The sequence below is a fragment of the Grammomys surdaster genome, unplaced genomic scaffold, assembly GCF_004785775.1.
Source record: "Grammomys surdaster isolate TR1022 unplaced genomic scaffold, NIH_TR_1.0 64, whole genome shotgun sequence".
Taxonomy (NCBI): domain Eukaryota; kingdom Metazoa; phylum Chordata; class Mammalia; order Rodentia; family Muridae; genus Grammomys; species Grammomys surdaster.
In genome coordinates, this window is record NW_021604566.1 from 417,823 (window position 1) to 432,271 (window position 14,449).

Consider the following 14,449-nt stretch of genomic DNA (forward strand, 5'->3'; position numbering starts at 1 on the left):
AGGAGAGGAGAGGAGAGGAGAGGAGAGGAAAACTACGTCAGTCTTGGGTGGATAAAACTATCTCAGTGATAGTGGACCTGCCTTTCATGCATGAGGCCCTAGGTTCAACCCAAATATTAAGGGAAAAAAAAAGAAGGGAGAGAAAGCTGAGACTATGGCTCAGCAGATAAAGCACTGGCCATGCAAACAGGAGGAAGAGAGTTGGGATGCCCAGTACTCACATAAAAGCTGGCAGGTTTGGCAGCTCACTGGTAACCCCATTGTTTGGGACCTAGAGACTCGATGCCAATGCTGGGGCAAGCTAGCTAGGAAGATTAGCCAAATTGGCAAGCTCTGTTTTCAGCAAGAGTTCCTGCCTCAGTAAACAGAGTAATTGAGGAAGTAACTGAACATCAATCTCTGGCCTCCAAATGCACAGGCGTGAACACACAGGCACACATACACACACACACACACACACACGCATACCACACACATATACATAAAAAGATATAATTAAGTATGCATCATCAGTATATGGTTATCTGAGATGATACAGTGGGATGTAGAGATGGCTCAGTGGTTAAGAGCACTGGCTGCTCTTCTTGAGGTTCTGAGTTCAATTCTCAGCACCCATGTGTCAGCCCACAACCATCTATAACTATAGTCCCTTGTAATTCAATATTGTTTTGTGATGTGCAGACATACAGATAAATAAATAGTCATATACTTTAAATAAATAAATCTTTAACAAAAGTATGAAAGTAATTTATATTTTTCAAAAAATAAAAGAAAGATGATACAGTAGTCCGTGGTTGTTGAACATTATAGATGTATCAGCTGCAATCCACAAGTCTGAAGAAAAACAGCAGCTCCATAATTTCCTTCCACACTGTCATTCCTCCAGGGTTAAGGGGCCTTGGTGATACAGAGTGCAGCAGCAGACACTGTGGAAAGACCATGTTCTCTATTCTCCACATTGGCTGGACCTGCGCATGCACGCCTGCCCTGGCAAGCATTCACCCTGTCGTTTAGCTCCCTCCTTGGGAAGATAAAAGTTAGAGGCTTGTGAGTCCTTCCAGCTTGGCTCAGAGATAGAGGTCACGCTGCAGCTGGTCAGGACCAGACACAGGTGGAACCATCTTCCTAAGCACCGTGGACCCAAGGGTCGGGGTTAGCATAGACCAGAGCCCGCTACTTGGCAATTGATGGAACCACTTGGCAGGTTATGAGTCTCCTCTGAGAAAACAAGAAGAGAACTGAAGTGTTTGAGGGCATTTGTGTTTGGGTGATGAGCAATAAAGTAAATGTCAGTAGGACAAGTAAGAAAAGCAACTTTCTTGGGGTGAATAGATGCTGATGATAGCTGGGGACTAAGGGAGACAGGTCAAACTGTGTTTGGTACCATAAAAAGGAATTACCATATGTTTCAAGGTTAAAGAAAAATATCTTCTGCTTGATGTAGAGATTTGCTTTGGAAACTTAGGGGTAGTTACTGCTTTGTTAAGAGAAAAACAAAAAACCAGGACCACCTAACCCCAATACCAAACACAAGAAGCCCTCTTTTGAGATGTGGCCAGGATGATTGGCTTAGAGACTCCCAAAACAAACATCTTATTGCTGTTGCCGTTGGTATACTCCAGAGGTAGAAGGTAAGTTTCTATTGGTGAAGACAGCATGTACTTCAGAAACAGGCCCCAGGGGACCCTGAGCTGGAGCCGACCTGAATGCCCCCTCCCTGAAAGCTAGCTTTCATGACTGGAAGGCACCATGCAAGCTTCCAAAGGAGCTAACCAAACCATGAACACATCAACAACCAACCAGCATGGCACACTAATCCTACAGGAGCAGTAGTGGCACACATACGTTGGCAGTAACCAACCTCTCTAATTGACCTTAAGACTGCCCAACAAAAGGGATAGCCAATTGGAACCCTAGCTAACCACTTAGTGACAGTGACCATGGTGACTGGAGGAGAATCTACAACCACTAACTTATTAACCCAGCGGAATCCCTAACAGCAATCATCTGTGCACAGATAAGTGTAATCCTCACTCTTGTCAAGCTAACTTCTCTTTGCAACAGACAGAGACCACAACAGAAAACCACAAACAATCAAAATGCAGAGTTGTGGAACACAGTCCCAGTGGATACATCTACAAAACGCTCCCCACCTAAGGCTCAGGGAACATGTTAGAAGAGAAGACAGAAAGATCACAAGAGCCAGAGAGGTAGAGAATTTGCTGTGAGACTGTGTCTTCCAGTAACTCCTGCTCCAGATGACAGGTGACAGCCACCAAGCCTCAGGCTGAATTTTTTTTTTATCTTGCTGTTTAATTTTACTCAGAAGAAGCAACTTCCCAGGATGCCATACTGATGATATTTGTGTTTGATATTTAAAAAAAAAAAAATCAACAATGTTTGCCCTGGGAGCTGGATCGGGGTCTACATGTCTCTCATCTGCTAAGAGTCTAATACAAAAGACACATAGTCCCTCTAAAACTTTAAGTTCAAAACTCTTGCTGAAGATGAAATGATCATTAGATATTGAATTTAATTTGTCTGTTGGTCCTATCAGTGGATGCCTATACATGCCTACCGGAAGTGCTGTGGTAGCAAAGCAAAGATGAGACAAACAGCTTTGGACCCCTGAGCCCCAGAGCCCCTGCAGTTCACGGTCTAGTAAAGGGGAGAGAGATAAGCCAACTACAAGAGCAATGGAGGAATACATTGAGAGTACTCAAGTAGTTGAAAATGCCTCCCAGAAGACATCCCCATGTACTAACTTAGAGCCTGTGGATGCAGCCTTCTATGGCAAAGAGGAAGGAGGACATTAGGGCAGTCTTTATAGATATGAGTAAGGCTCTCAAGATGGAAGATTACCCTGGAGTGGAGGTTGGTCTCAAATGCGATTACATGTCCTTATAAAAGGCAGAAGGAACACTGACATAGACAGAAGGCAGGGCAATGTGACCACAGAGGCAGAGAACAGAAGAATGTAACCACATTCAGAAGGCAATAAGGCAAGGAATCCTGGCAGCTGCTGGAATCTGGAAGAAGGATCTGAGTTCCTTAGTTATTTCTGGAGGGACTGTGGCCCTTGATTCACACAGCCCAGAGCCGGTTTTCAGTGCCTCCCCTCTAGAACTGTGATAAGGTAGACTTTTGCTGTTCTAATCCAGAGTTTGCATGGTTATACCAGCTAAGAGAAATGAGCAGACACTCTAGAAAGTATCTGGGGAAAGTATCTGCTCAAGAATCTTGGGTCAAGCTTAGGAACTGATCCTTGTTGATTTAAGCAGAAAGATTCTCTGGAATTGGTACCAGCTGGGGATGGGAGGGCTTCTGCAGTGGACCACAGTGGGCCAGTGGGCCTGAGCCTGGATATGGAAGTAAGCTTAGCCACCAGGAGGGTTCCAGAAAGCTCCAGCTGTTAATGTCAAGGGAAAGCCTGCTAAGAGGCTACTGCTCATGTCATGGGAAAGAAGTGTACCCAAGTCATCCCAAGAAGTGTCCCTCTTGTTTTTGTGTCATTTGTGACCTATGTAATTCCTGAAAGCATAGTCTGGTCAGACAGAAAGCCTCTCCTCTATGTCTTCCTCAGTTTAGAGAAAGGAAGGAAGTCCCAGAGGGACAGAGGGAATTCTTCCTAACTTTAGGAAGGTTCAACAACCAAAACCAATTACAACTGCAACAAAAGTACATAGCAGGGGACAGCCAAACCCAGTGTACATGGCTTTAGAGGAAAGGGGCTATGGAAGACAAACATAAAGAACCACTAGGAGCCAGCCTGAGCATTCATAGAACTGAACTGTGGCATGCAAGCACACGTTCACATGCATGTCACCCTCACATGCTCGCTGAGCTGCCTGACCTCCCCATCCTACTATTTTCACATCTCATTGTTACAATCTTGAGCAGGAAGTGTGAACCAAATCCAGGATCCCTTGGGAAGGGGAAAGGAGAATGCAGGCTTGAAAGAGAAGAAACACCACATATGGCTGTTCCACACCTGTGTCCTTGGAACTTAAGTCAGAATCCCCAGAACATCCCGGAACTAAGAGCAAACACTGCCATCGCTGAAACTAATTGTGTATTGGGTTGCCTAGCAACTCTAGGTTGTTTATGTGACTAACTCCTGGCCTGGACACATGTGAGTATACCTTCAGCTCTCTGGAGAATGTAACTGAGTCATGAGTCTACTTTTATGAAATCAGGAATAGTAAAAACATTATTTACCTACAGGCTTGCCTATGGACCCTGAAATGAAGCAGAATTCTAGAAGCTGCAGGTGAGGTGACTCAGAAGACCGAAGGATGGAATGTTTCAGAACACGCTGGAGATAAAGCCCACTGACGTCATCTTTCCAGTGAGGTCTGCTGATTCTCTCAGCCTAGTGACTCTGGGGGTCTGAGAGGAGCCACAGCCAGTCACTTTCCACCTTTTGTCATTGTCCTTAAACTGGGCATTGTTCCTGGGAACAGTATGATGCCCATGTCCTATGGGTAGGATTAAAGGCAACCAAATTTACCAAACATTTAAAACACTGTCATCTTCCCCAACAGGCTGTTCGTCAGTCTTGGTCTGTCTCTCCATTGCCTAGATGCCTTCCTGTTCCATCAGAGTACAACCAGGGAAAGACGTGAAATGATAGCCCTCCCCTTAAGCAGTTCTGTGACATAAGCAACCCTCCAAGTCCCAAATACCCTACTTGCAAACTCAGAAAAGTAACAGTACTTTACAGGACTGCTTGGTAAACCTTAATAAAATATACATCTGGCCCACAAGCAGATTCATCCAAGCTGTCTCGATGGCTCAGCAGGAAGAGGCCTTTGCCTCAAGCTTTCTGACCTAAGTATTGTCCCAGGACCCACATAGTAGAAAGAGAAAGCTGATTCCCACAGTTTGTCCTCTGACTTCCACATGCATGCTATGATACACACACACACACCTCATACACCACGAATGAACGTTAAAAGAGAGAGAGAGAGAGAGAGAGAGAGAGAGAGAGAGAGAGAGAGAGATCCCTCACCCCTGTTGACCAAGAGCTGAATACTTCACCTGCTCATCTCTTTGTTCTTCAGCACAAGTGTGTTCCTAATGCATATGTGATAGCGCTGGTTGTCAGCTTGTCAGGACAGAGAGTCCCATAGGTGGGAGATCATATTGAGAGAATCAGCCGAGCAGGAAGACTTGCCCTCTATGAACAGGGCCATTCCCTATCTAAGATAGGCAGGAAGAGGCGTAGCATAGCAGCCTGCACAAGGTCTTTGCTCCCTCCTCCTGACTGCAGATACAATGTGGCCAACTGCTCCAAGCCTCTGACGACTCCCCACCACAATGCCCCATCACTGGGAACTGAGTTAAAATAAAGCTTTTGTCCCTGAAGTTGTTTTGTGTGTATCACAACAACATGAAAGAAAAACAAGCAATCGCTCTTAGCCACTGCGCCATCTTGTAGAATTTTTAAGAATAGTAAAGAAGACAACATGTTTACGCCTGATATGGGATACACATCAGTGGATACTGAGTAATTAGGCAAGCACTCTTCTGTTTCTACCCCTGCTTTGCTCTCATGTGGGTTAATCTAATATTTAGATAGTTGAGGTTATCTGGGTAATTTCTCAAAAGATAGGCAAATTTCTCTGAGTTGCTAAGGCTATGTTTTTTAAGTTTTATTTTATTTTATTTTATTTTATTTTATTTTATTTTATTTTATTTTATTTTATTTTCTGTGTATGTGTGAATGTCTTCATGCATGTTGGGGGCACTGCCTGGTGCTCAGAAAGGCCAGAAGAGGACATAAGTAACTATTTAAACCTCTGTATTTAAACTAAATATCTATGTAAACCACTATTTAATGGACTTGTTCAGAGTTTGAAGGGTGATGTTCTTGTATTCCAAAAGCCATAAATTTAAATATGGGGAGTATTAGAAATTCAAATTCAGTTAGTAAAGCAGTAAAAGCATATATCATAAACAAATTCTATATATGTGAGGTATATGACTAAACATTTTAATGAGTCATACTTCATACATTTAAAAAAACAATTGACTTAGATTATGTTAAAATCTGTCCTTATAGGACAGTGGGTGCTTTAATCCCAGCACTCCAGAGGCAGGCGCAGGCAGTTCTCTGTGAATTCCAGGTCAGCCTGGTCTACAAAGTGAGTTCCAGGACAGCTAAGCTACACAGAGAAACCCTGTCAGGAAAAACGAACAAAAATTGCCCTTATTATTGAATTTTAACTTTTTTTTTTTTTTTTTTTTGGTTTTGGTTTTTGGAGACAGGGTTTCTCTGTGGAGCCCTGGCTGTCCTGGAACTTACTCTGTAGACCAGGCTGGCCTTGAACTCGGAAATCTGCCTGCCTCTGCCTCCCAAGTGCTGGGATTAAAGGTGTATGCCACCACTGCCTGGCTTTTTTTTTTTTAATTTTAACTTTTTACTTTAAATATAGAGCTATCCATATAAAGATTTATATGTGCTGGCTGATTGTTTTTAGACCTGGTGCTTTTTCTTAAAGATTTATTTTTGTTTTATATGTGTGAATGTCTGCATGTGGGTATGTGTACCATGTATGTGCCTGGTGCAAAGGAGGCCAGGAGAGAGTGTTGTCCTGTGGAACTGACATAGATGGTTGAGCTGCACTGGGCAGGTGATGGGACCCTAACTAGGATCCTCAGTGAGAACAGCGTCTCAGTCAAGGTCACTATGGCTGTGGTGAAACACTGTGACCAGAGCAACTTGGGGAGGAAAAGTGTTTGTTCAGCTTAAGCTTCCACTTCCTCACCAAAGGAGTCAGGACAGAGCAGAAACCTGATGCAGACGCCGTGAAGAAGTACCATTTCACTGGCTTGCTCAGCCTGCTTCATTATAGAACAAAGGACAAGCAGCCCAGAAATGACACCACCCATAATGGGCTGGGCCCTCCCCACAAATTATCAATTTAGACAATGCCCCGCAGGCTTATGTACATCCTGATCTTACGGAGGCATTTTCTTAACTGAGGTTCCTTTCTCTCAGATGGCTTTAGCTTGTGTCAGGTTGACATAAAACCAGCCAGTAGAACTGATCCGTGTCAGCTTAACACAAACATGTCGGTTTTCTTTTTTTGTCTATATTTTTAGGGGGGTGGAATGGGATGGGGATGTTTTGAAGTAGAGATTCTTGGATGTCCTGAAACTTGATCTGTAGACCAGAATGGCTTCAAATTCAGAGATCTACCTGCTGCTGCCTCCCAAATGCTGGGGATTGAGGGCGAGCACCCTTACTGCCAGGCCTAACACACAGGGTGAGCACCCTACTACTGCCAGGCCTAACACACAGTGCGAGCACTCTACTGCCAGGCCTAACACACAAACACATCACTTCTCAGTTAGAACCTTTCCTTCCTCATTTATCCTGAAGATGACACATTAATATTCACATTACAATATAAAACACAATAACTTTAAAAGTCCCACAATCTTTACAAATTCAAACACATTAAAACCCCACTCTCAGTCAGAGAGAGACTGTTCCAGCGAGCTATTGCGCAGCCATTGGTACCTGTTTTGAGGAAACACAGCAGACAAGCTTACAGCCTCAGTGAGGAAAGGCTTTCATGTCAGAGACCGAGTGAGAATTCTTGCAGTCATTTATGCCCTCTCTTTTTCTCCAGACAGAAGATACCAAAAAATCGCAATCAAAGATCTGTTCATCTGATTGATAACGTTACTAATAAGCCAAAATATCTGTCAATGTCAACCACAGTGCGACAGACCAGTTCTGGTGCTACAAGATTGCCTCATTTGATTGCCAAGGTTGAGGGCAAAGGAAGCAGACTCCAGACCACTATAGTTAACATGGTTAACTGACATTACAAAGGCACTCAACTGGCTTCCAATGTATCCCACTAGGTATTTTGGTTGTAAGCTGGGAGCACAGACCCAGTTTGATGTTAAGAATGACTGTTACATTCTCAGTGGATTTCATGAGGTGATTAAGTGGCAAGACATGTTGGATGGATTAAAAAATCATTAAAAAACTGTTCTCTCTCCTGAGTGTGAGAGTCCTGAAGCAGATCTACATGTCAATCCAACAAAGCAAGCAAGACGTAATTTTTGTAAAGCCTGTGGGAACTGAGATGTGCCTACACACATCATAAACTCAGTACATTGGTTCTCAGAAACCCACCTGAGAATAATGACAGTGGTACAGGAAAGAGAGGAAAGGAAAGGATGAGAGAACCAGCTCCACCACCAAGTGGAGTTAGCCCTCCACATGCTGTGGCAAGAGGAGGAGGAGGAGGGCTGGGGGAACGATGCAACTGAGGTGCAGAATGGATGAATCCAGTGACCACACAAAAGGTCTGACACTCAGCAAGGATTTGGCAAGAACTATAGAAGGGCATGTCAACATCCTGTTTGGTAAGAAGAGCACATTACTGATTCATCCGATAAAGAAATCATTGCTGAGGCAGAAAAACTGGATGTGAAGCCATGGGTCTTCTTGTTTTTGACTGAAGTTCTCTTTAATGAGAAGATGAGAGATCAGATCAAGAAACACAGGCCACATTTCCCAAGGTTTTGTCATAACAACAAAAGGCTCACAAGTACCTTCTTCACGGAAAGGAATGTATGATTGAGATGCATCAAGTTCAGCTGATCTCCAAGATTCCACTTCCTTAGGAGATGTGTGGAGATGCAGAGCCTCTAACAAGTGCGTCTCAAACAAACTTGCCAAAGATTCCTGTCAAAGCAGAGCCATTCGAAAAGGGCAAGACTCCTCAGGTGGTGAGGAAGACGATGAAGATGAAAATATTGAGGTGATCTATTCGGAGACTGCCAGTGTACCAAAAGTTGAAACTGTGATGTCTGACAACACAGATAATTACATTGATATTGATGATGCCTTTAAAAGGATGGATGCAACTTAGTTTAATGGTGTAGCGCTGCAAATTTTTCTCCATTATCAGCCAGAAATGCTCAAGAGCAAAAATGGCTTAATATCATGCTCACTTGAAACTTAAAACTGTTGCTGTTAGTGATCTACAATTAAGCCCAATTAGACATCCAGGGAGTCCATACATATCAGTGAGCGGTTGTAGTTTGCTTATTTACAGCATTTTTCTTTTTGTCCATATAATTATTGTTTACTGAGAGAAACTACTCCTTAGCCCACATATTCATGTTTCATAGTTCAGGAACACAGGTCAGCAATGAACTTCTATGGAGTGCAATCCAAAGAATTCTTTGCATTCTGAAATCACTTCACACTCTGAAAGACACCAGCCTTCCTCGTCTTCCAAACGTTCATGGAATCATAATTTCTATAGAAATCTGCATACACCTTCTTTCTTGGTTCAGCCACACCAAACTTATAAGCATCGACAACTCCCAGGGCCCACAGTGAATGCACCAACAATGTGAACACGCAGACGCTTGGCCAGAAGACCATGCATCTGTGGTTTCAGCAACAGCGCACCGGAACTCATGGTAGCCAATGCCCTCTACACCAACACCCTTCCCGGTTCTCGGAGAAACCTCTTTCCCTGTTCTTGGAGAAAAACTAGTGGTGGACACATTTGGATCACATATATACAGTTATTTTTTTTAAATGATTTTATTTTAGTCACTTAAGAATGAATAAACTCTAGTCTCTTTAAAATTTCCAATCTCTTTTTAAAATCCAAAATCTCTTTTAAAACTTCAAAGTCTCTCAACTGTGGACTCCTGTAGAAATCAAAATTAAAGTAAATACCTTCTCACTTCAAGAGGGAAGAACCAGGGCACAGTTAAAATCTGAACAAAGTAAAACCAAACTCCTCCAGCAGTATAAATAAATCAATATCTAATGTCTGGGATTCATTCAACATCTTCTGGGCCCAAAGTTTCAAAGTCCTTCTACAATCTTCCCCAAAACAACATGGTAGCAATACCTTACTATCCTGATACCAGCTTGTCTTAGTTAGGGCTTCTACTGTGATGGAACACCACGACCAAAGCAACTTGGGGAAGAAAGGGTTCATTCAGTTTATGCATATCACAGTTCATCATTAAAGGAAATCAGGACAGGAACTCAAGCAGGGAAGGAACCTGGAGGCAGGAGCTGATGAAGAAGACACGGAGGGATGCTGCTTGCTGGCTTGTTCCTCGTGGTTTGCTCAGCCTGCTTTGTTCGAGAACTTAGAACCACCACCCCAGGGATGAAAACACCCACAATGGACTGGGCCCTCCCCAAATAATTATTAATTTTAAAAATGCCCTATAAGCTTGCCTTGTGGAGGCATTTTCTCAACTGAACCTCCCCTCTTTCTAATGACTCTGTCTTGTGTCAAGTTGACAAGCAGCAAGTGCTCTTAACTGATTCTCCATCCCTCTCTTCCCCTCAAACCTAATACTTTTATTGCCCTTATTAGAAGATAAAGGGATGAAAGATGGAAGAGGCAAAGAGTGAAATGTGGAGAAAATATAAAAATTCAAACTTTTAAAATCTCAGGAGAATAATCCCCCCAGGAGTCCTGCCAGTATTCCTGTGACTAGAGACACAGGCACAACACCTGTGTCATCACTCACTGCTGCTGAACCCTGCAAAACAATAACACAAACACTTGCTCCACAGTGAGAGAACAGAAACCAGTTTTTCCACTACAGTGATGAAAAGTTCAGCTGAACCTAGCTGTGTATCTGAAGCATCTTTCTCTTCATGGTTGACCTTTATTGACCTTTTACTCCTGCTCATCCTGGGCCACCTTCCTGGAGGCTCTTTGTAATGATTGTACTGTTGGATTCTACTTGTCCAAACTGTAGAGATATATTAAATCACGGCAGGTGCCCTCAGGGCTGCCCCAGGCTTGTTAGTCAGTAAGGCATCAATTCAAACAGCCTAAACCTAAACTATTAGTCACACAAGACCCTCTTCTTAGTAGAATAAATCGTGATAAATATCTTCAAACTGGGAGTATGCCTCAATGGTAGCACTTGCCTGGAATATTCAAACAGGAGGTGCAACCTCCAGCACTTCAAATGCTTTAAAGTTTCCCTTGCTTCTCAGTTGGGGCTTTGCATTCAACACTTCTTGTCATGCCAGACAGGTAAAGCAGTAGCTATGGTTCACAAAACCCCCTCTCCCATGGCCAATTCTTTTCCCAACACTCAAAGTTGAGGCTCATTACAGCTAGGTCTAGACACACACATCATCTCAGAAACATGCCCTTCTGTTAGCTGAGTAACCGTTCTTAGTAAAACTATTAATGGGTCAGCCTCAGTCTTAACTGTCTGGGCAAGTCATGACTGACTAAATAGCTTCTTAGACTTGTGACCAAAGGGGTCAGTGCCAGGATTTAAAAAAAAATAAAAATAAAAACCTTTCTGGTGTTAGGGCTTGAGGCTTGGCCTGCTGAAATAGGATTTGACAAAATATTAGGTATATATGTATATGTCTAATATATATCATGTATATGTCATATATATGTCTAATATTAGACATGTATATTCATTCATTCAATGTAAATCCAAATTTTTATTTAAATTTTAAATAAATAAAATAAATAAATTTTTGTTACTAGTAAAGATTTTCATAATTCTTCAACATTTTTCTTTCTTTTATAAAGACATGTAGGTATCTTTAAAAAAAAAAAAAAAAGCTATGCTCTGTCTCTGTAGCCAGGCTGGACTTGACTCAATCAGCATCCTTGTGATGACCAAGGCAAGCTGGCCTACAGTCGCCCAGGAGACAAGCCTCTGGCCACATCCCTAAGGGAGTTTCTGGACTGGGTTAATTGATATAGGACTAAAAAGCTGGTACCTCTCCATTGGCAGCTGTCCTGACTTAGAAAGAAAAGGAGAGCTGCACACACATCAGCGCTCACTGCTCTGTGCTCTGTGACTGTAGATGGAACCAGCCGCCTCATGTTCCTGCCATAACTTCTTTAACACTGTGATGAGCTGGACCCCAGAGTGTGGCCCAAACAGACATCCCCTTTAAGTTGCTCCTGTCAGATAGTTTGTCGTAGCAACAACTGCCTAATGCAGTTCTCCTACTTCAACCTTTCAAGTTCTGGGATTATAGATGCTGGCTACCATACGGGGCCTTCACTAAGAACCTCGTGTCTTTTTTCACCTGTTTCATTTTTCTTACCTTTGGATTTCCTCTCTTCCAGGACATTTTCTTCTAACAACCTGAATCCTGAGCCATCTGGTTCCACTGCCCAAATCTAGTGAGTTAGAATCAGACTCTGATCCATGTCACACATTCTCTGAAGCTTCCACTGCTGAGTGCAGGCCACCCTGAGCTACCTCACACACATTTATTTATTCATTTGTTTTTTGTTTTTTGGGGTTTTTTTGAGTCAAGATCAGGCTTCATTCTGTAGCCTCAACTGAGGAATGGATACAGAAAATGTGGTACATTTACACAATGGAGTACTACTCAGCTATTAAAAACAATGAATTCATGAAATTTTTAGGCAAATGGATGGAACTAGAAAATATCCTGAGTGAGTTAACCCAATCACAAAAGAACACACATGGTATGCACTCACAGATAAGTGGATATTAGCCCAAATGCTCGGAGTACCCAAGATACAATTCACAAAACACATAAAGCTCAAGAAGAAGAAATACCAAAATGTGGGTGCTTCAGTCCTTCTTAGAAGGAGTAACAAAATACTCATAGGACCAAGTAAAGAGACAAAATGTGCAGCAGAGATTGGAGAAAAGGCTGTCTGCAGACTGCCCTATCTGGGTATCCAGCCCATGTGCATTTACCATATGCAGGCACAGTTGTGGACGTCAAGAAGTGCATGCTGACAGGAGCCTAATATACCTGTCTTCTGAGAGGCTCTGCCAGAGGCGGATGTTTGCAGCTAACCATTGAACTGGTCATGGGGTCCCCAATGGAGGAGGTAGAGAGAAGACTGAAGGGGCTGAAGGAGCTTGTGGCCCCATTGGAAGAACGACAATATCAACCAACCAGAGCTCCCAGGCCTGGGAATGTGCTTGGAGGGACCCGTGGCTCCAGCTGTATATATAGTGGAGGATGGCATTGTTGGGCATAGGTGGGAGAGGAGGTTGGTGGTCCCGTGAAGGCTGGATGCCTCAGTGTGGGGGGATTCAAAGATGGAGAGGGGGGAATGGGTGACTGGGTAGGGGCAAATCCTCATAGAAGTAGCAGAAGAGGGGACAGGATAAAGGATTTCTGGGAAGGGGTGTGGAATGCGGAAAGAGGATAATGGCTGAAATGTAAATAAGTAAAATATTCAATAAAAAAAGATAAAAGTAAAAAAAAAAAGCTGCTGCTTTCTGCTTCTTTCTGGGGCTGGAGCATGGCCCCCTTATTCTATTAATAACCTTTTGTTTTCCAACTCCCTCACTACCTAAGCTTGACTGTCCTGGAACTTGCTCTTTAGATTGACCCTAAACTGAGAGATCTGCATGACTCTGTCTCCTGGGATGAAAGGTGTGTGCCACCACACCTGGACTTAAGTCTTTCTTCACCTAGAACTTGCTCTGTCACAGGCTAGCCTTGAACTCAGAGATCTGCTTGGCTTTGTCTACTGGGATTAAAAGTGTGTACCACCATGTCTGAACCTAAATTTAGCTGGGTATGATCTTGCCCCAAAGTTCCACTCCCTTAATCTGTTATCTCCTAGAACATAGAATTCAGCTACATTCTACGTCCTGGTGGCCCTTTTATACTTGAACCATATATTTTGTGTTTTTCCTTTCTCAGCTTGCTCTTTTTCATTAAAATGCTCTTTATAAGAGTAAACTTGCCGGGCTGTGGTGGCACACGCCTTTAATCCCAGCACTTGGGAAGCAGAGGCAGGCAGACTTCTGAGTTCGAGGCCAGACTGGTCTACAGACAGAGTGAGTTCCAGGACAGCCAGGGCTACACAGAGAAACCCTGTCTCGAAAAACCAAAAAAAAAAAAAAGAGTAAACTTTAGTAGCCACCCAATAGAATTTATACTGGGCTGTTTTGAGAATTCCTTTGTCAAAGCAAGCAATCTAAGTCTCTTTATCTTAGCCTCAGGCAGACCCTAGACAATGGCAAAAAGCAGTCACATTCCTCACCAAAATATCACAAAAGCAGTCTCTAGGACACATACTAAAATTCTTCTCCACTGAAGCCTCTTGGGACAAATCTACACAGTGCAAATCACTCTCAGCAACAAAGTCTTCCATATTCCTACTAGGTTGGCCCATTAAGCCCCACTTAGAGGATTCTACTGCTTTTCAAATCCAAAGTCCCAAAATCCACATTCTTCCAAACAAAAGCATGGTCAGATCTAGCACAGCAATACCCCAGTCCCCAACTTCTATCTTAGTTAGGGTTTTACTGCTATGAACAGACACCATGACCAAGGCAAGTCTTATAAGGACATCATTTAATTGGGGCTGGCTTACAGGTTCAGAAGTTCAGTCCATTATCATCAAGGTGGAAGCATGGCAGCATCCAGGCAGGCATGGTACAGGGGAAGCTGAGT

At 43.1% G+C, this 14,449-nt stretch overlaps 2 pseudogenes; one reads left to right on the forward strand and one right to left on the reverse strand.

Moving 5' to 3' along the window:
• Positions 1 to 2,696: 2,696 nt before the first annotated feature.
• LOC114622388 lies at positions 2,697 to 8,897 on the forward strand (annotated as a pseudogene).
• Positions 8,898 to 9,226: 329 nt separating this feature from the next.
• On the reverse strand, positions 9,227 to 9,455 carry LOC114622290 (annotated as a pseudogene).
• Between the last annotated feature and the right edge of the window lie 4,994 nt (positions 9,456 to 14,449).